Genomic DNA, 27972 nt, shown 5'->3' on the forward strand with positions numbered 1-27972 from the left:
CAATTCACTCTCTTATCAATTTTCAAGTGTAAAATATATTATTAACTACAGTCACCATAACATACAATAGATGTCTTGAACTTATTCCTCCATCTAACTTAAATTTTGTGTCCTTTGACCAACATACTTAAACTCCCCTACCCCCAACTCTAAAGTGACCACTATTTTACTATCTTTCTATGAGTTCTACTTCTTAGATTTCACATATCAGAATGATCATGTGGTATTTGTCATTCTGTGCCTAGTCTGTTTAACTTAATATAAGGTCTCTCAGGTTCATTCATGTAGGTGTCCTTTTTAAAGGCTGGATAATATTTCATTGTGTATATATATGAGACATTTACTTCATTCATCTGTTGATAGACACTTAGGTGGATTCTAGACTTTGGCTATTGTGCATGTGCTGCAATAGGCATGGGAGTGCAAACGTCTCTTGATATACTGATGATTATATATTCTTTGAAATATATATACACAGTAGTGGGAACTCTGGTTCATATGGTGGTACTATTTTTAATTGTTTGAGGAACATTTATACTGTTTTTCATAATGGCCACATTAATTTACGTTCCTATCAATGATGTGCAAGGGTTTTCTTTTCTCCACACTCTTGCTAGCAGTTATCATTCATTGTTTTGATAATAGCCATCCTAACAAGTAGAAGGTGATATCTTGTGATTTTACTTTGCAATTCCCATCATAATTACTGACGTTGAACATTGTTTCATATACCTATTGGCCACCTGTATGTCTTCTTTTGAGAAATGTCTGTTTTGGTCCCTTGCCCTTTTTAAAATCAGGTAGCTTTCTTACTCTTGAATTGTTTGAGCTCCTTATACATTTTTTGTATTAACTTATTATCAGATACAGAGTTTGCAAATATATTCTACTATTATTCCATATTGAATTTATCTTTGTATAGGGTGTGAGGTAAGGGTCTAATTTCATTCTACTGCATTTGTGTATCATTCTCCTAGCACCATTTAAGAGACTGTTATTTCCTCATTGTGTGTTCTTGGCATCTTTTTTGAATATCAATTGACTGTAAATGCATTGATATATTTCTGGATTTCCTACTTTGTTGTGTTAATCTATGTGTTTATTTTTATGACAGTTTTATGCTTTTAAAAAATTATTATAGCTTTCTTACAGATGTTAACATGAGGTAGGATAATGCCTCTAGCTTAGCTCTTTATACTCAAGAACACTTTGGCTATTTGGGGGTCTTTTGTGGTTCCATATGAAGTTTAGGATTTTTTTCTGTGAAAAATGTCATTAGAATTTTTATACGGATTGCATTGAATCTATAGAATGTTTTGGGTGGAGAAAATTTTAATAACATTTTGATAATATTAATTCTGTTGGTGTATAAAAACAGAAAATATATTTTCATTTGTATTTGTACCTTCTTCAATATTTCATCAATGCTTTATAATTTTCAAAGTACAGGTCTTTCACCTCCTTTGCTAAATTTATTCCCAAGTCTTTTATACATTTTTTGCTGTTGTAATTGCGTGGTTTCCATGTATTTTTCAGATAGTTCACTGATAGTGCATAGAAATGGTACTGATTATGTATGTTGATTTTTCAGTGGAATATTATTCATCATTGAGAAGAAACAAAATTCTGGCATATGCTACATCATGGATGAATCTTGAGGACATTATACTAAGTGAAATAAGCCATTCATAAAAGGACAAATGCTATATGATTCCACATATATGAAGTACTTACAGTGGTCAAATCTATAGGAACAGATGTAGAATGGTGTTTTTAAGAGGCTGGGGGAAGGGGTAATGGAACATTATTGTTTAATGGTATAGTATTTCAGTTGTGCAAAATGAAAAGTGTTCTAGAGGCCGAGATGGGCAGATCACCTGAGGTCGGGAGTTCGAGACCAGCCTGACCAAACATGGAGAAACCCCGTCTCTACTAAAAAAACAAAATTAGCCAGATGTGGTGACACATGCCTGTAATCCTAGTTACTCAGAAGGCTGAGGCAGGAGAATCGCTTGAACCTGGGAGGCAGAGATTGCGATGAGCCAAGATTGCGCAATTGCACTCCAGTCCGGGCAATGAGCGAAACTCCGTTTCAAAGAAAAAAAAAGTGTTCTGGAGATGCATAGAGATGATGATGGTTGCACAGAAATGTGAATGTACTTAATGCTACTAAGTCGTATACTTTAAAATGCTGAGAATTATGTTTTATGTATATTTTACCCTAATAAATAACAAATGAATTATAAAGCCATGAAAAAATATGCATAAATTTTAAATGCACATTGCTCAGCAAAAGAAGCCAGCTCTATACTCTATCATCCCAACTATATGATATTCTAGAAAATCAAAAGTATGAAGATAATGAGCAAATTTATGGTTTCTTTTTTCCAAGATGGTAAATTAGAGGATTTTAGCATACCTCATCCACTTGAAAATTGCAAACTAGTGCGTAAAGTTCAACACTATGAGCTTTCATACAAGAAGCAATACGAGAATTCATCTGAAAAGCAAAGGACACTCCAAATCCCAGAGAAGAGAAGGTTGGCAAGCAGCCTGCATGATGGCATATTACTGAAAAAAGTGAATGAAGCTCCAGTTACATGACAGAGTCAAAGAGACTCCCTCTGTGATTCACTTTTCCAGTAGGGGTCTGTGCCACCCAGGTCACAGGAGAGCACCTTGTTTCTCCTAAGTCTTGGAGATAACTTGGGGATAGGTTGGGAGAACGCGAGAGGGAAAGACACAGGGAAATCCAGGAGTTCTCTAGGATTCTTATATCTGGATATCTAGATCTCTAGCAAAAACAGAGAAGTCGTTCATCTCTGCATGAGAATGGAGGGGCAGTGAGGCTCTTATTTTAAGGAAGCAGGTGCACTGGATACTTGGAATTATATCTGGGTGTGAACAGGAGAGGGAGTCACTGCGCTAAGATCTCTGCACAGGAAGGGAGAGGTGACCCAGGTCCCTGATCCAGTCAAGCGAGTGTGTTGAATGCTTGGAATTATGAAGGCATTTTCCCAGACCCAGGACTAACAGGAGGATGTCATTTTCAAATGGACTCATACAAAGTAAGTCATAGTTTGGTGACCAGGAAGTGACAGCTGCTGCAGGCATTTTAGTCTCCAGCTGTATATTGGAGCACCTGTTCTGGAGTAGGGGAAAGCCTCCATGGCCAGAATTCAGTGATGAGTGTGGGGTGCACCCCAGCATTAGGTGCTAAAAATGGGCTCTCTCCTATCCCTGGACTAGAGCCCAGGAGAGTCGCTGAAGTCACAGTTTCTCCCGGGAAATGTGATTTATAGCCAGATTTATGGGCTGGGACTGGTCTACAAGTGTCATTACTGGATGCCCCCACCTGTTCCTTTGATCAGTCAGAGAAGCATGCCCCACCAGTTGCAAGGAGTGGGAGGGAGGCAAACCCCATTCTTGCTCACCAGGATTGGGAAGATCGGGCACATCCTCCTTCTATGGCAAAGAACTTGGTGCAGCGATGCCCCCTCTGCTCCATGACTGGACATATTTCCAGGCACTTGGCACACCTACTGACATGGAATAGGTGCCTGAGTTGGCCTTCCCTCTCCATGCAAAGACCTTGTTGCAGCAGCAATTAATCCACACTGCAGCAGTTACTTTACTTCTCACTGTGGCATGTATTTATAGGCATTTGGTGCACCCAATTGCCAGGATTAAGAGCCTGAGTAATCCATTTCTATGCAGAGTTCTTGGTGCAAGGGCTTGCCCTCCACTCCACACCCAGGCATAATTGCAAGCATTCAACACACTCGCTTGACTGGATCAGGGACCTGGATCACCTCTCCCTTCCTGTGCAGAGATCTCAGCGCAGTGACTCCCTCTCCTATTCATACCCAGGTATAATTCCAAGTATCCAGTGCACCTGCTTCCTTAAAATAAGAGCCTCACTGCCCCTCCATTCTCATGCAGAGATGAATGACTTCTCTGTTTTTGCTAGAGATCTAGATATCCAGATATAAGAATCCTAGAGAACTCCTGGAAATAAATTTCAAGAAGAACCTCAACATGGCAAGGTCAACATGAAAGAAAGAACACTAAAAGTGACAAGAGTGAAGCATTAAAGCACCTATAAAGGAAATCTCATCAGATAAACAGCAGCAATTTCTGCAAAACCCATCCAAGCCATAAGAAAGTGGGGTCCTATTTTCTGTCTTTTTAGAAAAAAATAGCAGCCAAGAATTTTGAATCCTGCTAAACTAAGCTTCATAAATGAAGGACAAATAAAGTCTTTCCTAGAGAAACAAACACTAAAGAAATTGGTAACCACTAGACAGATCCTACAAGAAATGCTCAAAGGAGTTCAAAACTTAGAAACAAGAGGATGATAGTCATTAACATGAAAACACATGAAAGTATAAAACTCACATGTCTTAGAAAGCAATTACACAATCAAGACAACAAAGCACCTAAGTAAGCATTATGATGATAAAAACAAAACCTCACATGTCAATATTAATTCTTAAAAGTAAATGGACTAAATGCTCTACTTAAAAGATAGAGGCTGGCAGAATAGATTTAAAAAATGATCCAGTGATACACTGTATACAAGAAACCCACCTAACCGGTAAAGAACTTACAGACTCAAAATAAAGGAGAGGAAAAAGATAATCTATGCAAACAGAAACCCAAAGGGAACAGGAGTAGTTATATTTATATCAGATAAAACAATAAATGGTGCTGAGAATATTGTGTAGTCACATGCAGAAGAAAACTAGATCTCTCTATCTCACCACATGCAAAACTTAACTCAAGATATATTAAAGACTTAAATGTAAGACCTGAAACTATAAAAATCCTAGAAGAGTTGAAAAACTCACCAGGGCATTCATGTAGGCAAAGAATTTATGACTAATCCTCAAAACGAAATGCAACAGAAACAAAAATAAACAAATATGACTTAATTGAACTAAAAACCTTTTGCACCACAGAAGAAATAATCAACAGAGTAAATAGACAACCTACAGAATGGGAAAAAATAATTGCAAACAATTCATCTAACAAAAGACTAATATTCAGAATCTACAAGGCAGCCAAACAACTCAGTAAGACAAAAACAAACAACCCTACTAAAAAATGGGCAAAGGAACAGTCAGTTGTGAAGAGTAGATATACAAATGGCCAACAAACTTGTGAAAAAATGTTCAATATCATTAATCATCAGAGTTATGCAAATTAAAACCACAGTGAGATACCATCTCACACCAGTCAGAATGACTATTAAAAAGTCAAAAAAAAAAATAGATGTTGGCAATGTTGCAGAGAAAAGCGTATTCTTACACACTGTTTCTGGAAATGTAAATTAGTGCAACCTTTATGGGAAACAGTATAAAACTTTTTCAGAGAACTAAAATAGAACAACTCTTTGATCCAGCAATCTCAGTACTGCATATCTACCCATAGGAAAAGAAATCATTTTATCAAAACAGTATCTGCATTTGTATGTTTATAACAGCACTATTCACAATAGCAAAGTCATGGAATCAACCTGTGTCCATCAAAGGATGATTGAATTTAAATGTGGTAGATATATAACATGGACTACTACTCAGCCATGAAAAAGAATGAAATCATGTCTTTCGTAGCAACATGGATGAATTGAAGCTTATTACTCTTAGACAAATGACTCAGAAACCGGAAGTCTGAGAACCTCATGTTCTCATTTATAAGTGGGAGCTAAACAATAAACTCATAGACATACAGACCAGAGAAATATACGTTAGAGATTCCAAAACATGGGTAGGTGAGAGATGAAAAATTACCTTTAGGGTACAATGTACATTATTTGGGTGATGGGTACCCTAAAAGCCCAGACTTCACCACTACACAATGTATGCATGTAACATAACTGCAGTTATACTCCTAAATCCATAAAAATAAAAAAAAAATAAAAAAAAGAAAAGAAAATAGGATGAGAAAAATACACACACAAATTGTCCTTCTACTGTATTCTTCATCTGGCTAGATTTTCTGGTACCCTGTATATTTCACAAGTTCCCCTTTGTTATGTGAGAGTCAACTTAAAAATACTAGTTTTCCTATTATAAAAGTAATTAAAAATAGTAATATGTGGTTGTTGTACCAAATTTAGAAAAAAAAGGACCAGCAAAATGAAAATGAGTAAAAATAATCTGTAACCTTACTAGCTATAACTTTTTTTAGCATATAAATATATATATTTATTATCATGAAAATAGAATACATATTAGGTTGGTGCAAAAGTAATTGCTGTTAATATAAACAGTATTTTAAAATCTCTTATTCTCTTTACAGTTTAGCATATATGTTTTTTATCATTGAACACACAAACATCATTTTAATGACATCATTGTATAGACCTATGATTGTCTCTTAAAACAATCCTCTGTCCATCCATGTGATGGAAAAATCTATATATTTGAGCACAAATACAAATATCATTTTTTTGTGATAGAAAAGAAGAAAAAAAAATACATCAATGGTTGCCAGGAGATTGGGTGGAGGGGAAGATGGCTGAATAATTGAAGTATAGAAGATATTTTATGGTAGGAAAATTATTTTGTATGATACCATATTATCCATATAAATCTCTGCCCACTGGGAATATTTCTCTTCACCACAATTTTAGAGCTTCTTCAGGGTAGGACTGACGGACTGACAAGACACTAGGCGGCTGCATTCATAAATCAGTCCTGAGTTTTTTCTTCTTCTTTAATTAGTCATAGGTAACTTTGACTTTGTATGGGACCAAAATTATGAGTTGAAGAAGAACCAGCACTGCAGAGGAAGCAGATATGAAGTCTGAGCCACCTACCAGTGCTGTTTACTCATTCCTTCTGATCCTGCTCAGTCTCCGTCTTTTACATACCATTTCCATTTTACAGCAGAATGCTGCTATGCACATTCAATTTTATGGTTGGGTAGATCAGATAATATTCAGTTCATAATGGGCAATTGGGGGTGCATAGTCACTTTGCGTTCCAGTAGCAAACCAAGAACTGCTTTTAATGAACAAAATTTATTGTCAGAATAGGATATGGCCTTCCTACAAATGCCTCAGACAGTGGGCTATTATTCTAATATTGACTTGCTATACAGTATCTACCACAGACACTTGGAACTTCCAGCTCATAATGCCCAAGTGTCAGAATAGCTTATATTGCAGCCATATGTCATGCAGACCCATTTCTTGCTCCGAGATGTATAAAAACCAGCAGCCTTATAGAACACCCAGAAAATAGGTCAGAGTCATATGACAAATGTTCTATGCATTGTCTCTAAAATCCAAAGAGGTCCATCAAGTATTGTATTTATTTTCTATTAACATACATTTTGAAAGAGTATGTCAACATGCTGAAGACCATTGGGCACTTACAAACCACAGTTGTGCCATGGCCCTGAATTTTCACAGAAATTATGTCTCCATCTCTTGCACATGTGCCTTATAAGCATCTAGGATGTTTGCTCTTTCCTGTCCACCAGTTATAATTGAAATACTATTATAAATGTAATGAACCAATGTGTTGTTCTGTTGAATATAATGATAATCAAGACAGCACTTAACTATATTATGAAAGAAAGCCAGAGAGCTAACATAGCCTCAAGGTAAGACAACAAAGGAGACTTGTATCTGCCCCATTAATACAAAATGTGTCTGATTTTCTTTAGTGATAGGTATGGGATAAATACAAAGCACTTTAGGATTTATACACTAGGCATCAAGGCTGGTGTTGATTGGCTCTAGTTAGAATATCACATCTGGAACCAGGAATATTGACAGTACTACCTGATTAAACTTTTCAAAATATAGTCAGTCTTCATCACTCATCGCTTAAGTAGAGGCCAAAAGACAAGGTGATCAGAAACACCAGCCCCGCATAATCTAATCAACCTCCCTAGAGATGCGGTATTTATTTATCTGTAGCAGAGATGGTTCTAGGAACTCCCACTTAACAATTCATGTTATAATAGCTCCACATTCAAACATTAGGGAAACAATGTGTATATTTTACTAGGCACCCAGTACATCTTTTTCCAGTAAATATTCTGGACCTGGAGAATAATCAGAAGCTGAGACAATAGTTCTACTGAACTTTCCATAAGAAGGAGGACTTAAGCCAATAATTCGTCTATAGCCTCGCCTCTATAAGCCCACAGTCAGACTGACAGACCATATTTGCATTTTGGTCTCCAGGTATTAGAAACAGTTCAGAGCCAGTATCTAATACTGCCTAGAAGTTCTGTGTATTTTCTTTTCCCCAGCGCACAATTTCCCTGGTAAATAGCTTCAAATCACCACTAGAAATCCTTGCGGGCAATTCATGATTTATACATATAGCCACATTCCAGAAGCCCTCAATATCTCTCTCTGCTCTGGCTCTCTCTCTCTTTCTCTCTCTCTCTATCTCTCTGACAAAGTAACATCCATATAATGTTACTGTCTTAATCCATTTTGTGTTGCTATAAAAGAATATTTAAGGCTGAGTAATTTATAAAGAAAAGAGGTTTATTTAGCTTATGTTTCTGCTGGTTGGAAAGTTCTAAATTGAGCACCTGGTGAGGGCCTTACATGGTAAGAAAGGAAGAAAAAGAGGTTGGGAGAATGCCAGGCCCTTTGTAACAACCATCTCTTACAGGAACTAATAGAGTGAGAACTCACTTGCCTCCAATTAGGGAGGGCACTAATTTATTCATGATGGATCCACCCTCAAGAGCCAAACACCTACCATAGGCCCCACTTTCCAACACCAACACAATGGGGATCCAATTTCAACATGAGATTTGTTGGGGACAAACAAATCATATCCAAACTATAGTAGTTACCAAAAAGAAAAAAGATAATGAGAATCATAACATTTTGACTAATAAAAATGTCCCTACATAAAAACATGAGGCAATAGAAATCTGTAACATAGCACCCCAATTTAAATTAATTATCTTAACAAGCATTTTAAAATGAGTTAAAGCATTTCATATCAGAAAATAAAAAGCTCAGAACAGACACAGATATTAAAAGCTGTATTATAAAAACAGATCTGATTCAACCTGAAAGAATCTTAAGAAAAAATTCAAAATTATCAAAGAAATGAAGTCTTAATTACCACATGCCAATAAGAGAATAGATTTAGCTAATAGTATAAAAGGGAACTTGAAGACATAAACAAAAACAGTCAAGTCAATGAAAATGAAAAAAAAGAAATATATTTTTAAAATGATCAATGAGAAAGTGATCAATAAAGAAGCTAAGCAAAGAAATTCAGCATACACTTCATTAGAATGCCCAAATAAGAAAAACAAAACATAAGGCAACCTTAGTTTAAAATGTAATCTAAGATAACTTTCTGAAAATGAAAGAAGGTCTGATTTATGTATTAAAGGGTAACATGCCCACTTGGGATTCAAGAAAGTTAGAAGTTTCTCTCTGTTGGTTAATTGGTGCAAAAATCAGCATTCATTTACATTGTTTGTGACAGTGCCAAAATAGTGGAATCTCTTTCAAAGAGAATTTGGTAATATCTAGAAAAGCATTTTTTTTGCATTTACTTTTTGCATTTTTATGCATTTACTTTTTGACCCAGAAATAACCTTGCTAGAAATTTACCTTAAAGACAGAGCCTGGAATATGCAAGTGAGGTAAGTCAGGCACAGAAAGATAAATATTGCACATTCTCATTCATATGTGGGACATGAAAAAAATTGAGCTCATGGAAGTAAAGAATCAAATAGTGGGTATTAGAGGCGGTGAAGAGTATTTAGGAGGAGAGAATGAGGAGAGTTTGCATAACAGATAAAAAATTACTGGTAGATAGGAGGAATGAGTTCTGGTGTTCAACAACACAAGGGTAAAATGGTTAGTTATAATGTATTGTATATTTTCAAACAGCTAGAAGAGAGGGTTTTGAGTGTTCACAACTCAAAGAAATGATAAATGTTGGCCTTTGGGTCTGTTTTGAGGTGATAGATGTACTAATTACCATGATTTGATCATTATACATTGTACACACTTATAGAAATACCACACTGTATTCCAAAAATATGTACAATCATTGCGTCACCTAAAAATAAAAGGGGTAAAAATGGAAAGAAAATGCATTAATATACAGCCTCTTGATTGTGGAAATAATCAGCAGACTAACTAATGTAACAAGACTTAGCAACAGAAGAATTAATTAGGCTGAAATTGATTAAAGAAAAGGGGGTAAAAATCTGTCTGGGATAATTCAGGCTTCAATTAAAGAAGAAGAAAGAAGAAAAATATTCTTTGGTTCCATTATTGTTTTGACAGCATTATATGGAATTGTCCACAGAATGTTAATCAAATTAATTTTTTTTTTTTTTAAAGAAGGAAGGGGTTTATTCGGCCGGGGGCATTGGCAAGACTCCTGTCTCAAGAGCCAAGCAAATTAGATTTTTTGTTTTTGTTTGGTTAGCCTTTTTGTGTGCGTGGTTTTTTTTCCTTCCTCTTTAATAATAGGATAGTAAATTCCAACTGTTAACAAGTCATTAGGGGTTTGCTAACTTCAGGCAGCAACCTTTCATGAAAGCTGTTCTTACCATAATTGTCGTGAAATGTTACCGTTATCACCTCATGCCCAAGCCAGCTGTTGTTGAGACACCACTGAGTTTTAAGGTACATCAAATATGGAAAACACAACTGAGATCCAAGGGCAAATGATATTACAAAGGCAATTGTGCCGTACACATTGTAGCACTATATCAAGGGTATATATTTATTTTATAGCTGTTGGCATGTTTCTTAGACCTTTTAAATTTGATAGCTCTTTACACATTGGAACAGTTTAGAGATATTAAGCATTTTTATAGTTAAAAGTCCCCAAATGTTTACATCATAAACATTGTGTAATACTATGGTTATAATCATAAAATTAATTTGATAATTAACTAGTCAACTTTAGCATAGTAATATCAAGCCCAAATTATAAATGTTCTCATTAGTCTTCTAAATTGGTGCTTCATTAAGCACCATGAAAAATCTGGGCAAACTGACAGTGTAATGTAAAGCCAATAGGAATTTCTGACCTTTCCTTCCTACCAGTTCTGACATGGCTACGTACATTAACATGCCCCTTTTAAACATACAAGTGTTTAAAGGGAAAAGGATGTAAAGAAAACTTGAAGAGAATGATTAGATAATTACTGAAGTAGAACAATTAGGTTTGCAGCTGCTGAGCATTTAAAACCAGATTTTATTTTTGTCAGTAATTGTTTTTCTCAGATATAAAACATTTATTTGTCAGAACACATTTGAATTGATACAATGTTCGACACCTGATTTTCTACATGTGAATTTATCTTCTCTTCCATTGTTAAGTATCTTGAATGTGCCAGACATGCTTACTGCCTCTTTCTCTTACTTATTATCTCACCATTGACTACAGACTCCTTTTTCATTACTCAGCTATGGACTTCTCAAAATACTCTCCCTTCCTCTTTTAGCACGATAGTAATCATCTGTTACCAGCTGTAAGAGAATTATATTAAACTGCTCTCTCCCTAACCCATGTTTAAACTTAATCACGTGCTCTATCTCAATTATCTATCCCCTTATGGTGTTTATGATGCTATACCATTCTGAGTCACTTTTTATTTCTCTATCTAATATCATAAGAATAAATAATTGCAGTTATGTAACTTGCAGTATATTTGCTTTAAAGCCTTCCTTTCCTAAGGCTTTGTGTGAGGAAAGATGAGGGTGAATATTACTAAAAACCAGACCTTTGTTCAGCTTTGGGTTTCACAGTTGACTTCCTGGACTTCTTTAGCAAGATAGTAATCATAAGAAACTGGCTTTGTCAAAAAAGGAAAAGGATTTCTTAGTGCATTCACTCTTAGCAAGTACTAGGCCTGAATTCACTCTTAAGATAACAAGTACTAGGCCTAAATGACAAGACCACTGATGTAAGGTAGATGAGTCCCAGCAAAAAGTGGAAGGCAGTATTGTGGGAGGAATTGGGCCAAAGTAGGTATGTATGTGTATGGGAGGTGTTCTCAATATAATCTAGCAAAAATGTGGAACCAACCCAAGTGCCCATACACACACACACACACACACACACACACACACACACACACATATATATATATATATAATGGAATACTACTCAGCCATAAAAAGGGATGAATTAATGGCATTCACAGCAACCTGGATGGGATTGGAGACTATTATTCTAAGTGAAACAACTCATGAATGGAAATCTAAACATCGTATGTTTTCACTCATAAGTGGGAGCTAAGCTAAGAGGATGTGAAGGCATAAGAATGACACAATAGTCTTTGGGGACTCAAGGGTCAAATGTAGGAAGCGGACGAGGGATAAAACACTACTAATTGAGTGCAGTGTATACTGCTTGGGTGATGGGTGCAACAAAATCTCACAAATCACCACTAAAGAACCCACCTGTTACAAAATTACCTATGGAAATAAAAAAAAATTAAAAAATATAAAGACTTACGTAAAGTAAAGAAATAACAAAAAAAAAGAAAAAACAAAGTAGAGATAAGCTTGGAGGTAGTATAGCACAGTAGTTAGAATGAACGATCTAATCTTAGCCCCACTACTTATTAGACCCATGGCCTGAGTCAAATTACTCTGAGATTCAGTTTCCTCATTATCAACCCCATCATTATCCATGATATTAGTAATAGTAATACCTACCTTTTAAGTTGCTTTCTTATAAGATGGTTGTAAACATTAAGTGCCAAAGCAATTGAATATAAAGCACTTAAAACCATACCTGGTAGACAGTAAGTGCTCTGATCGTGTTTGTCAAATACATTTATGTCTACATCCTTTCCTTTTCTGGGCCTGATTCCTAGAGAAGGGAGGTTTTGCAGATACGTTTTTCACCAATTAAGACTCTGGGGAACTGCTTCAGAGGCTGCCACTTCAGAATAATCTTGGCAGGATAGCATGGTTATCTGAGGGAGGACTGACTTTAGCTTCCTCTGTTGAGATGCTCTTGGTCCCAGACATGTCACCCGAAGGATCACAGAGAGTTATTCCTCAGTATCCTTAGAGGATTGGTTCTAAGACCTCTGAAGATACCAAAATCCATGGATGCTCAAGTGCCTTATATAAAATGGCATAGTATTTGCACATAACCTACACACATCTTCCCGTATAGTTTAAATCATTTCCAGATTATGTCTAATATCTAACATAATGTAAAGGCTATGCAAATAATTTTTGTACTGTATTGTTTCTTATTTGTATTACTTTGTATTCTTGTATTACCATTATTTTATTTTTAAAAATATTTTTGATCTGAGACTGATTGAACCTGCAAGATACAGAAGGCCAACTGTACACTGCAAGGTGGTGGCATGGAAGTGAGCTGAAGTATTGGCTGGACTACTGGCTCTGGGAGAGTCACAACCTTAAGGGTAAAATATCTCTCATTCAAGATCACAACCAACCTCAGTGTCCACAACGTGAGCAAGAGCCAAGAGAGGCAGTAAGAAAGATGGTTAGCTAGTTCTTGTCCCTTCTACCAGAAAAAAATAGGTCACAAGTTACATTGTCTCCAGGCTAATGTAGAAGGCAAAGCAGAGTGTTTGGAACCATGGACTGTTAGATGCATGGAGAATATTAGTGTTGGAGAGAAAACAAAGGGAACAAGTGACCTTATTCATATTAAATAGCGAATTATCAGAGCTCAAGCCCTATGCCCCCATCAAGTTCTCAGAATCCTGGATGCAGAATCAATCCGGCAGAAACTAAAAAATATTTTATTGGTGAATTCACGAGACCAAGATTAAAGACCTAAATATACTGACACTGATTGTTACCAACACTACCACCACCAGAACAACAAAAAGCCTAGTCAGAGAACTCTTTAACAAGATTATACTGAGAACACCCCCCCACCACACACACATACTTATCCATGACTCCCAGTCAACTCTTTTCAGACTTTTAAACATGAGAAAACAATAAAGTATAATCAAACAACTTAAGAAAGCATACAATACGTAAAGTATAGAGGAGCCTGAACAAGCAACTAAACAAAAAACATAATTAATCTTAGAGGACAAGGAATTATATTCAAAAGAAAGAACAGAGCATTAGGATTAGCATTATCAGTGAGACAAGACATGGCAATTTATCCATTTCACAGGATGGAGTGATTTAAAGAAATAAACATTAAGAGAATAAGGAAAAACTTTTGCAATTTAAAATTATCGTAATAGAAAGTAAAATTCTGATAGGAGGTTAGGAAGACAAAATTGAGAAAATTTCCCAGAAATGAAATTTAAAAATCAAATAGATGAAAGAAAGAAGTACAATAGTACGAGGAGTTCTTGAAAGACAGAAAAGAAAAAATCAAGAAGGGATTTTATCAGAGAAAGAATTTGAGAAACTTTTATAGAACTGATAAACAGTTGCCAGGTTGAGTGCCTAGCATGATGAATGGAAATAGATCTACACATTGCAGGTTTTCTAAACACTGATGATAAAATGAGAGTATACAAGTTCATGGAGACAGATTTATAAAATACAGATCATTTATAAAGTATTAAGAATCAGAATGAGTCCAACTGCAGCATTAGAATAACAAAGATATTGGAGTTTCAAATTATGAAGAAAATTCTATACCCAATAAAGGCAAATGTCAAATAATACTTTTAAGCAAACACAGTTCTTTAGAAAATTATCTCATATACATCTTTTCTTAAAACACCACTGAAGATGCGTTCTTCCAGAATTAAAATACAGACAAGAAAGAAAAAGACATGGACTACATAAAGAGGACAGCAAACAAGGATATTCTATTGAATTTCCCAGACGGATAGAGAAGAAAGAGCCCCAAACTGATATATAGGGTTATGGGCCCACATTAGTACCCAGTGACTTAAGAAACAGATCTGATGAGGGCTATTCTCACCAAGTCCCCTTTGCCATTGTAGGTACTAGCTTTGTAACCTCAGAACAAAATGCCATGGTAAACTTGACTCAAATTCATATCTTCACTTGGCTTATCTAACCTTTTGTTAATGAAGTTCCTACTCTGTTGTTTATATCCTGTTGCTTGGATCAGTTGATGACTCTCATTTCTCCCACACAGATGTCTGCTTTGAGCTATACTGAAGAGCAGGAGGTAGGACATTGGAGCTTAGAAGCAGGAGACTCCATATTACCTATGAAATTTCAAAACTTAGCCTATATTCTAGAACTGTCATATGTTCCAATGTTGCTAAGCTATATGTTTCTCAGAACCTTTTTATGTCCTTACCCACTGACTTTCCAAGAATGTCTTTGAAACTCTCAAAAGAGATGAAGTCAGACTATGATCCAGAGACTCTGTTCAGCTTACTGTCTCCTGGACTCTTTTAACAGTCCTTTAATAGCTGCGATATTGTCATTCTCTTTTGCAACTAGGTTTGTCTTTGTCATATGTTTTTCAAAATTAACCATTATGCTATTAAGGATATGTACATAGTTAGAAACAGTACAAAGAAAAGAAGGAGACAGGTAGCAATATGATTAAACAAGGGCACATAGGAGCTCCTAAAATACAGGCAATTAACTATGTTTTATCTTGGGTAGGTAGGATGTTAAGTAGATTACTACTTTTGCTACTACTATTAATTTGTAAACTGCATATAGAACATGTGATACGTTTCAAAAGTAGATAATGTCAACAGCATCAATCAATAAGAAAGAATGAAGGAAGGAAGGAAAGAGGAAGGAAGGAAGGAAAATAACAGCAGTGTGAACGTTGTTATTCATTCTTTCTTGTTTAGTTAATATATATGCATTTACTGTGCATTAATTACAAATAGATTATTGATGACCCTCTCTTTCCAGCATCTTGGAAACTTTACCTTGCTATATTTTAGTTATATTATTAAAATTTACATTAACCTGATTGAATGTAGAGTAAGGGCATCTTTTAACATTTTGGTAGAGAACATACTATATAATTTTGCCTTACACTTGTATGTTTCCAAGGATGTAAATATATGGAGAAGGTTTACTTAATTAGAGTTTCCATGTCCAGGAATTTAAAATACCTACACATTTAATTTTCAAATATATTCAACGGAGTCTTTATACTTGTTCCTGAGGGAAGAAAAGAGAGAAATCCAGTCAGAGCCAGATTTACCACTACAGATGTTTAATGCTTATAATTTCTCTGTTTTATATAATTTATCTATATTAATATTAAATGTAGTTGAAACATATATGTTGTACCTAAGTTTTAGTTAGAACATTAAAAAATCCTCCTAAATGCTTTTAAAAATATATCAATGGTTTAATTGGATAAAATATTTCTATCCTTTAAGTGCAAATGACCATTGAAATAAATTGACAATTCAGTATACATTTGTACAATGTATATTTTTTCTAACATGGGATCAGCAAATTATCACCTAATCATTATCATTATTGTCTAATATTAACTGACATCCAGTATACACCACATAGTGTGCCAAGATATTGATATGTATTTTAATTAATCCAAAAATGAACTTCAAAGGGTGGATATTTTAATTTTAATTTTTAGAGGAAAAAATTGAGACCCAGAAACATTACATTACCTACTCAAATCATAAGAATAAGGCAATAACAAGAACATGAGTTTCTAACTAGATCTGGTTGATTTTAAAACCTGATCTCTTTATAGGAGAAACAAAAGAAATAAAAAAATAATTTCTGGCATGGTATGTGTCTTGTGTTACTATAAAGGAATACCTGAAGCTTGGTAATTTATTTTTATTTATTTATTTATTTAAAACAGGCTTATTTGGCTCATGGTTCTGCAGGCTACACAAAAAGCCTGGAACCAACATTTGCTTCTGGTGAAGGCATCAGGCTGCTTCCACTCATGGGAAAAGACAAAGGAGAGCCAGCATGCAGAGATCACATGATAAGAGAGTGGAAGCAAAAGTGTGATGGGGAGAAGTAACAGGCTCTTTTTAATGACCAGCTCTCAAGAGAACTCTTATGGGAACTCGTGGAGTGAGAACTCACTTATTACTGTGAGGACAGCACCAAGCCATTCATGAGGAATCCACTTCCATGACTCAGCCACATCCCACCAGGCCCCACCTCCAACAGTGGGGATTAATAACCACTTAAGACTTGGTGAGGCCAGACAAACCACATCCAAACCATAGTAGTGTGGTTAGGTTAATAAGCCATAATTAGGAGTTCGGATAGCATCAGAGTCCTGTGACAGGAAAAACTGGCAAACATACACACACACGAAACATTCTTGAGAAGTAGGGAGGATAGAAAAGCAATTTACAAAAACTATACAACTAGACTTTCAGTTTCTCATTGTGCATATAAGGAGCTTTGATGTTGCCACTCTGCCCAAACAAAAAGTAGATGAAGAGACTGATAAATCAAAAATTCTTGCACTTGTAAGAGATGTGAAGACATAGGGCAATCCACTGCACTCAAGATATGAGAGATAAACATGTGGTGAACACAGGAAGTCATGGCTTACGAAAGTAGAGACTCACAGAAATACCACGAGAACTAGTTCGAGGATAGAAAAACCTTAACTGTAATGGACAAATTTCTGGAGGCTTAGTGTGGACAAGTCTGAGGGTTAAAAATTCCAGGAGAACAAAGTTATGGGGGCAGGAGGAGGTGTACAAACTTTTGTGAATCGTACTTCCAGGAGCTGAGTCAAGTTCTCAAAATAAACAGAAGAAAAGAAATAATAAAAATTAGACTAGGAATCAGTAACATTGAAAACAGAAAATCAATAAAGAAAGTCAATAAAAACAAAAGCTGGTTCTTTGAAAAGATCTATAAAATTGATAAGCGTCTGGCTATGCTAACTAAAAAAAGAGAGAGTGAGGACAAAAATTAATAATATCAAACATAAAAGAGAGAACATCACCACATGGCTAAAATCAGAAATGAAAAAAGGGAACATCACTAGACATTCCATGGACATAAAAAGGATAATATAGGAATACAATGAACAACTCTATACCCACAAATTTGTTAACCTAGATGAAATAGACAAATTTGTTGAGAAAAACAATCTTTTAAAACTCACATAAGAAGAAATACACAACCTTAGTAGGCCTATATCTATTAAAGAAATTGAATCAACAATTAATAATCTTCCAAAATGGAAAGCACAAACTCCAGATCAGTTTATTGGTAAATTTTACCAAACATTTTAAAAATAAATTATACCAATTCTTGATCATCTCTTTCAGAAGACAGAAGCAAAGGGAAGATTTCCTAACTCATTCTATGAGTCCAGTATTATCCTAATAACAAAAACTGACAAAGGCCTTGGAAGACAATAAAACTACAGACCAATATTTGTCATGAACATAGATGCAAAAGTCTTCAATAAAATAGTAGTTTTGAATCCAACAAATGTATTAAATTGTAAGTAAATTGAACCTGACAATGTATTAAAAAATGCCAGGATCAATCAATACAAGTATAGAAATATATACATTTGTCTCAGGTATGTAAGACTGCTTCAATACTTGAAAATTAGTTAATACAATTCATTATGTATACAGATTACAAAAGAATAACCACATGATCATATCAACAAATACAGAAAAAGCATTTGACAAAATCCAGTAGCCATTAATAATAAAAACTCTCAATAATCTAGGAGGAGAGATGAACTTTCTCATCTTGATAAAAAATATTTGCACACATACACACACAAACTACAGCTAATAACATATTAAATGGTAAGAAACTGGAAGCTTCCCCATTAAGATTGGGAAAAAGGCAAGGGTGCACCCTCTCTTCACTTTGTTTTAGCATTGTACAGCAAGTCCTAGCTAATGCAGTAAAATAAAAAAGGAAATATAAAGACTGGGAAGGAAGAAAGAAAACTGTCTTTGTTCACAGATGATATGATTGTCTATGAAGACAATATTAAAGAATTGGCAAAAACAAAGAAGGAGGAGGTGGAGCAAGATGGCTGAACAGAAATCTCCACCAATCCTTCCCCTGCAAGAGCAGCAAGTTAACAACTATCTCCACAGAAAAAACACCTTCATTAGAACAAAATATCAGGTGAGCACACATACCACCTGGTTTAACTTTGTATGGCTGAAAGAGACACTGAAGAGATGGAAGAAACAGTCCTGAATCCCCTCTCCCAACTCCTTGCAGTAGCTGTGTGGTGCAGAGAGAGCATCTCTGGGTCCTGAAGAATGGGGAACATAGCAATTGTGAGGCAATTAACAGGGCTATTCTGTTAGAACACTTAGAAATGCTAGATCAACAGGAGTTCAAGCCTCCTGGCTAACATGAAGAAACTCTGTCTCTACTAAAAATAGAAAAATTAGCTGGGCATCGTGGCAGGGGCCTGTAATCCCAGCTACTCAGGAGGCTGAGGCAGGAGAATCACTTGAACCTGGTAGGCAGAGGTTGCAGTGAGCTGAGATCTTGCCACTGCACTCCAGCCTGGGTAACAGAGCAAGACTCCATCTCAAAAAAAGAAAAAAAAATGTAAAAAGAAATACTGGACCAGGTTCATCTGGCATCCAGCCACAGAGGGAGCATTTAAACCAGCCCTATCCAGAGGAGAATTGCCAATCCCAGCCATCAGAACTTGAGTGCCCACAAACTTCATGCCACCTAAAGCCAGAATGCTCTTGGTCGCTAAGTAAACTTGAAAGGCAGTCTAGGCCATAAGGACTGAAACTCTTAGTAGGCAAGTCCTAGGGGTGAACTAGGCCCAGAGACAGTGGACTGGGAGGGTATATGACATACTGAGACACTAGCTGGGGCAGCCAAGGGAGTGCTGGCATCACCCCTCCTCTAGCTCCAGGCTGTAGTTTGCAACTCCAAAATAGACCCCTTCTTTCCACTTCAAGAGATGAGAGGGAAGAATGGGGAGGACTTTGTCTTGCATCTTGGATACCAGCTCAGCCAGAGCAGGAGATGGCACCAATCAGAGTCATGAGGTCCCCATTCCAGGCCTTAGCTCCCAGACAACATTTCTAGACCAGATCCCAGGCCAGAAGAGAACCCACTGCCTTGAAGGAAAGGATTCAGTTCTAGCAACACTCATCACCTGCTAACTGAAGAGATTGTGGGCCTTGAATAACAAGAAGCAATACCCAGGTACTATATCAAGTGTTGTGAGTGAGCATCTGAGAATTGCTGGCTTCAGCTGAGACATAGCACGTCACCTGCTATGATGGTTAAAGGGAAAAACTCCTTCTGCTTGAGAAAAGCAGAGGGAAAAATAAAGGGGAATTTGTCTTGCGCCTTAGGTACCAACACAACAACAGGGGAGTAAAGAACCAAGCATGCTCTTGAGGTCTCTGATTCCAGGACTTGACTCTTGAATGGCATTTGTAGACCCGCCCTGGGCTAGAGAAAAGCCCATGGCCCTGTAGGATAAGTCCCAGGCCAGGCAGCATTCACCCCAAGCTAACTTAAGAGACCTTGGGCCTAAAGTGAACATTGGTGGTAGTCTGGCAGTACTCCTTGTAGCCAAGGGTGGTTGGTGACTACAGGTTGAGGCTCCTGTGCCTTTGGAAAGGGGAGGGAAAAGTGGGAAGGACTGCCTCTTGTGTGGTGAGTGACAGCTCAGCTGCACTACAATAAAATACCAGGTAGAATTCTAGGTTTTTCATTTAAGTCCCTGACTCCTGAAGAGCACTTCTGGATCCACCCAGGACTTGGGAGACCTCACTGCTCTGAAGGGAAGGACAGAGACCTGGCTGGCTTTATCCCCTGCCGATCATAGAGCCCCTGGACCTTGAACAAAAACATAGACAGTAGCCAGGGAGTGGTTACAGCAGGTGCTGGGCAAGACCCAGTGCTATCCTGGATTTAGGTCTGGCCCAGTGCAATAATAGTGGTAGTGGCCACACAGGTGCTTGTGTCACTCCACTCTGAGCTTCAGGTGACTCAGAACAGAGAAAGAGACTCTGTATGTTTGGAAGAAAGTAAGACAAGAGAACAAGAGTCTCTGCCTGGTAATCCAGAGAATTCCAGATCTTGTCTAAGACCATTAAGGCAGTACCTCTATGAATCTGTAAGAACCACAGTGTTACTGGGCCTGGGGAACCCCCTAAAGCAGAAGCAAATTAGATCACAACACTCAAGACCTTTCAAATACCTGAAAAATCTTCTCAAGAAGGACAGTCACAAATAAGCCAAGACAGTAAAGACTAAAATAAATGACTAACACTTCAATGCCCAGACACCAGAGAACATGTATTAGCATCAACAACATCCAGAAAAACATGACCATATCAGATGAACTAAATAAGGTACCAGTGACCAATGCTGGAAAAACAGAGATATGTGACCTTTCAGACATAATTCAAAATAGCTGTGTTGAGGAAACTCAAAGAAATTCAAGAGAATATAGAGAAGAAATCTGATATTCCATTAGATAAATTTAACAGAGATTGAAATAATTTAAAAGAATCAAGCAGAAATTCTGGAGCTGAAAAATGCAATTAACATACTGAAGAATGCATCAGAGTCCTTTAATAAAACAATAGATCAAGCAGAAGAAAGAATTAGTGAGCTTGAAGACAGGCTATTTGAAAATACACAGTCAGAGGAGACAAAAGAAAAAAGATTTAAAAAAATGAAGCAAACTTACAGGATCTAGAAAATAACTGCAAAAAGGGCAAATCTAAGAGTTGTTGGCCTTAAAGAGGAGGTAAAGAAAGAGATGGGGTAGAAATGTCATTCAAAGGGATAATAGAGAATTTTCCAAACCCAGAGAAAAATATCAATATTCAAGTGCCAGAAAGTTATCAAACACAAAGCAGTTTAATCTAAAGAAGATTACCTCAAGGTATTTAATAATCAAACTCCCAAAGGCCAAAGATAAAGAAAGGATCCTAAAAGTAGCAAGAGAAAATAAACAAATAACATACAATGAAGCTCCAATTCATCTGGCACCAGCCTTTTCAGTGGAAACCTTACAGGCCAGGAGAGAGTGGCATAACATATTTAAAGTGCTGAAGGAAAAAAATCTTTTTCCCTAGAATGGTATGTCCAGTGAAAGTATTCTTCAAACATGAAGGAGGAGAAGTTCCCATATAAACAAAAGCTGAGGAATGTCATCAACATTAGACCCATCCTACAAGAAATGCTAAAGAGAGCACTTTAGTCAGAAAGAAAAGGACATTAATGAGCAATAAATCATCACCAGAGGTACAAAACTTATTGATAAAAGTCAGTACACAGAAAAACACAAAATATTATAACATTGTAACTGTGGTGTGAAACGACTCTGTGGAAACACTAAACAATAAACCAATTAAAAATAATAACTACAACAACTTTTCAAGTCATAGTAAAATAGGATATTTACAGAAACAACAAAATGTTAAAAAGCAGGGGGACAAAGTTAAGGAGAATTTTTGTTAGTTTAAGCAAATGGTGTTAAGTTGTTATCAGGTTAAAATAATAGGTTAAAAGATAGTATTGCAATACTAATGGTAACCTCAAGTCAAAAAACATACAACAGGTAAACCAAAAAAATAAGAAACTAAACCAGCTGGCGTGGTGGCCTATGCCTGTAATCCCAGCAGTTTGGGAGGCTGAGGCAGGTGGATTACCTGAGGTCAGGAGTTTGAGATCAGCCTGACCAACATGGTGAAACCCTGTCTCTACTAAAAATACAAAAAATTACATGTGTGTGGTGGCAGGTGCCTTTAATCCCAGCTACTTGGGAGGCTGAGGCAGGAGAATCTCTTGAGTCTGAGAGGTGAAGGTTGCAGTGAGCCGAGATCATGCCATTGCACTCCAGTCTGGGCAAAAAAGCGAAACTGTTTCAAAAAAAGAAAAAGAAAAAAAGAAACTAAACCATATCACCAGAGAAAATCAGCTTTACTAAAGAAAGACAGGAAGGAAAGTAAGAAGAGAAGACCACAAAACAAATACTAAAATGGCAGGAGTAAGTTCTTACTTATCAGTAATAACATTGAATGCAAACAGGCTAAATTCTTCAATCAAAAGAAATAGACTAGCTGAATGGATGAAAAAACAAGACCCATTGATCTGTTGCTTACAAGAAACACACTTCACATATAAAGACACACACACGCTGAAAATAAAGGGATGGAAAAAGATATTCTATGCCAATGGAAACCGAAAAAGAGCAGGAGTATTTATACTTACAACAGCCAAAATAGATTTCAAGACACAAACTGTAAGAAGAGGCAAAAAAAGTCATTATATAATGATAAAGGAGTCAATTTAACAAGAGGATATAACAATTTTAAATATACTGAAGACCCAGATATATAAAGAAGGTGTTATTAAAGCTAAAGAAACACTGAAGCACCCAGATATATAAAGGAAAATGTTATTAGAGCTAAAGAAAGAGATGAAACCCAATACAATAGTTACTGGAGACTTCAACACCCCACTCTCAGCATTGGACAGATCTTGCAGACAGAAAATTAACAAAGAAACATCAGACTTAATCTGCACTATAAACCAAACAGATCTAATAGATATTTACAGAACATTTCATTCAAGAGCTGCAGAATATACATTTTTTTTCCTCAGCACATGGATCATTCTCAAGGATAGATCATATGTAGGTCACAAAAAATTATTATGACATTCAAAAAATGAAATAATATTAAGCATCTTCTCTTACCACAATGGAATTAAGCTAGAAATTAATAAGAGAAATTTTGGAAACTATACAAATACATGAAAATTAAACAATATGTTCTTGACGGAACAGTAAGCCAATGAAGAAATTAAGAAGGAAATTGAAAAATTCTTAGAAATAAATCATAATAGAAACACAACATATCCAAACCTTTGTAATAAAGCAAAAACAGTACTAAGAGGAAAGTTTATAGCTATAAGTGCCTACATCAAAAAAGAGGAAAACCTTCAAATAAACAATTAAATGATGCATCTTAAAAAACTATAAAAGCAAGAGCAAACAAAACCCAAAATCAGTAGAAGAAAAGAAATAATAAAGATCAGAACAGAAACAAATGAAATTGAAATGAAAAACCCACAAATATGAATGAACCAAAAAGTTGGATTTTCTTGAAAAGTTAAACAAAATTGACAAAACTTTTTCCAGACCAAGAAAAAAAGAGAGAAGATCCAAATAAATAAAATCAGAAATGAAAAAGGAGATATTGCAATTGATACTGCAGAAATTCAAAGCATCATTAGTGGCCACTATGAGCAACTATATGCCAATAAATTGGAAAATGTAGAAGAAATGGATAAGTTCCTAGATACGTACAACCTACCAAGATTGAGCCAGGAAGAAATCCAAAACCTGAACAAACCAATAACAAATAATGAGATCAAAGCTGTAATAAAAATTTTCCCAGTAAAGGAAAGCTTGAGACCCTATGTTTTCACTGCTGAATGCTATCAAACATTTAAAGAACTAATACCAACTCCTCCAAAAAACAGAGGTGGAGGGAATACTTCCAAACTTACTCTACAAGAGCAGTATTACCCTGATACTAAAACCAAAGACGTATCAAAAAAGAAAAAAATAAGAAAACTGAAGGCCAATATATCTGGTAAATATTGATGTAAAAATCCTCAACAAAATACTAGCAAACTGAATTTGATAATACATTAGAATGGCTATTCATCATGACCAAATGGGATTTATTCTTGGGATACAAAGATAGTTCAACATATGTAAATCAATCAATGTGATACATCACAGCAACAGAATGAAGAATTAAAAACTGATCATTTCAGTTGATGCCAAAATAGCATTTGATAAAATTTGACATAACTTCATGATAAAAACCCTCAGAAAACTGCATATATAAGGAATATACCTCAACCTAATAAAAGCCATATAAGACAAACTCAAAGTTAATATCATACTTAATGGGAAAAAACTGAAAGCCTTTTCTCTAAGATATGGAACATTACAAGGATAGCCACTGTCACCACTGTTATTCAACATAGTACTGAAAGTACTAGCTAGAACAATCAGACAAGAGAAAGATATAAAGGGCTTCCAGATTGGAAGGAAGAAGTCAAAACATTCTTATTTGGAGATGATATGATCTTATATTTGGAAAAACCTAACACTCCACAAGAAAACTACTAAAGCTAATAAACAAATGAGGTAAAGTTGCAGGATACAAAATCAACATACAAAAATCAGTAGCACTTCCATATGCCAACCATAAACAATCTGAAAAAGAAATAAAAAAGTAATCCCACTTAAAATGGCCACAAATAAAATTGAATACCTGGGAATTAACCAAAGAAGTGAAAGATCTCTATAACAAAACTATAAAACACTGATAAAAGAAATTGAAGAGGACAATAAAAATGGAAAAATATTTTATGTTTAGGGATTTGAAGAACCAATATTCTTAAAATATCCATACTATCCAAAGCAATCTGCAAACTCAGTGTAATCCCTATCAAAATAACAATGACGGTCTTCACAGAAATAGAAACAACTATCCTAAAATTTATATGGAACCACAAAAACCCATCATAGTCAAAGCTATCCTAAGCAATAAGAACAAAATGGAAGGAATTACATTGCCTGACTTCAAATTAACTACAGAGCTATAGTAACCAAACAGCATGGTACTGCCATGCAAACAGACACATAGACCAATGGAGCAGAATAAAGAACCCAGAAACGAATCCACATACCTATAGTGAATTCATTTTCAACAAAGGTGCCAAGATCATACACTGTGGAAAAGACAGTCTCTTCAATAAATGGTGCTTGGAAAACTGGATATCTATATGCAGAAAAATGAAATTAATGAAACTAGATCCCTATGTTTTCTCATATACAAAAATCAAGCCAAAATGAATTAAAGACTGAAATTTAAGACCTCAAACTATGAAACTACCTCAAGAAAACATTGGGGAAAATCTTCAGGACATTTGTCTGGGCAAATATTTCTTGAGATGCTTTGATCTCATTACCCACAAACACAGGCAACCTAAGCAAAAATGAACAAATGGGATCAAGTCAAGTGAAAGGGCTTCTGCATAGCAAAGGTTACAATCAACAAAGTGAAGAGACAACTCATGGAATGCGAGAAAATATTTGCAAACTAACCATCTGACAAGGGATTAATAACCAGAATATACAAGGATCTCAAACAACTCTATAGGAAAATATCTAATAATCCAATCAAATTGGGCAAAAGATTTGAATAGACATTTCTCAAAAGAAGACATAAAAATGGCAAACAGGCATATAAAAAAGGTGCCCAATATCACGGATCATCAGAGAAATGCAAATCAAAACTACAATGAGATATCATCTCACCACAGGTAAAACGGCTTTTGTCCAAAACACAGGCAATAACAAATGCTGAAGAGGATGTGGAGAAAAAGGAACCCTTGTACACTGTTGTTTGGAATGTAAATTAGTAATGTCACTATGAAGAACAGTTTGGAGGTTCCTCACAAAACTAAAAATTGAGCTACTATATGATCCCACAATCTCACTGCTGGGTGTATACCCAAAAGAAAGGGAACTTGTATATCAAAGAGATATCTGCACTCCTATGTTTGTTGCAGTACTGTTTATTATAGCTAAGATTTGGAAGCAACATAAGTGTCCATCAACAGCTGAATGGATGAAAAAAATGTGGTACATATACACAATGGAGTATATTCAGCCATAAAAAAGAATGAGATCCAGTCATTTGCAAAAACATGGATGGAACTGGTGATCATTAGGTTAAGTGAATTAAGCTGGGCACAGAAAGGCAAACACTGTATGTTCTCACTTATTTGTGGGATCTAAAAATCAAAACAATTGAACTCATGGACATAGAGAGTAGAAAAATGGTTACCAGAAGCTGCGAAGGGTAGTGAGGGTCTAATGGGGAGGTGGCAATGGTTAATAGGTACAAAAAAAAAATAGTTAGAAAGAATGAATAAGACCTAGTGTTTGCTAGTACAACATGGTGACTATAGTCAATAATAATTTAACTGTATATTTTATAATCACATAGAGTAATCACAACAAAAAATGGAAAAATATTTTTCCATGTTTGGAATATTAGTATATTGGATTATGTTGGAATATTGGTATATTTGGAATATTGGTATAATTGGATTGTTTGCAACTCAATGGACAAATGCTTCATGATGTGTTTCTTTTATATTGCATGCCCGTATCAAAATATCTCATGTATCCATAAAGATATACATCATATACCCACAAAAATTAAAAATAAAAAACCTAAGAAGTGATTATAGCAAGGTTGCAGGGTATAAGATTAATATAGAAAAATCAATAACTTACCTAAATTTCTAGCAATGAAGAAGTGAAATTTGAAATGAAAAACACAATACCATCTACACTGACATCCCCCAAAATGAAATACTTAGCTATGTATCTAACAAAATATGTACAAGATCTATATAAGGAAAATTACAAATACTCTGATGAAGGAAATCCAAGAACTAAATAAATGTAGAGACTGTCTATGTTCACAGATGGGAAGAGTCAACATTGTCAATATGTCAATTCTTCCCAACTTCATCTATAGATTCAATGTAATTCCCCAATCAAAATACCAGCAAGTTATGTTGTGGATATCAACAAACCAATTCTAAAGTTTCTATAGAGAAGCAAAAGAGCAAGGATAGCCAAAACAATGGTGAAAGAGAATGAAAAAAAATGTTGGAGGACTGACACTACCCTACTTTAAGCCATATCGGTGTTATGCTGGCAAAAGGTAAATAAACAGCTCAGTGTAACAGAATAGAGAGCCCAGAAATAGACTTGTACAGATAAAATTAACTGGTCTTTGACAAAAAAAAACAAAGGCAAAACAATGGAGCAAAGATCATTTTCAACAAATGGTGCTAGAATTATCGGACATCCACACGTTAAAAGAGAAAGTATAAAAAGAAAAGAAAAAAGGGAGGGAGGAAGGGAGGGAGGGAGGGAAAGAAAAGGAAAAAAAGAAAATGAGGGAAGGAAGGAAGGAGGGAAGGAGGGAGGGAGAAAGGAGGGAGAGAGG

The 27972-nt window shown here is 35.8% G+C and overlaps 2 long non-coding RNA genes across 5 annotated transcripts in view; one reads left to right on the plus strand and one right to left on the minus strand.

Moving 5' to 3' along the window:
- The window catches only part of LOC129048574 (uncharacterized), a 133336-nt gene extending 118144 nt beyond the window's left edge, over window positions 1–15192 (minus strand). For 2 of the 4 annotated variants that reach the window (XR_010138762.1, XR_010138763.1), the window contains exon 1: window positions 15016–15192. This is a non-coding gene — a long non-coding RNA (uncharacterized LOC129048574). The remainder of the gene's footprint in view (window positions 1–15015) is intronic. The other 2 variants (XR_008511009.1, XR_010138764.1) reach the window with 2 other exon arrangements.
- A 76-nt stretch (window positions 15193–15268) lies between these two features.
- Window positions 15269–17775, plus strand: LOC129048576 (uncharacterized). The gene is made up of 2 exons (XR_008511011.1): window positions 15269–15409; window positions 16773–17775. It is a non-coding gene; the product is annotated as an uncharacterized LOC129048576 (long non-coding RNA).
- The last annotated feature ends 10197 nt before the right edge of the window (window positions 17776–27972 follow it).

Source organism: Pongo abelii, chromosome 1 (genome assembly GCF_028885655.2).
Source record: "Pongo abelii isolate AG06213 chromosome 1, NHGRI_mPonAbe1-v2.0_pri, whole genome shotgun sequence".
NCBI lineage: Eukaryota > Metazoa > Chordata > Mammalia > Primates > Hominidae > Pongo > Pongo abelii.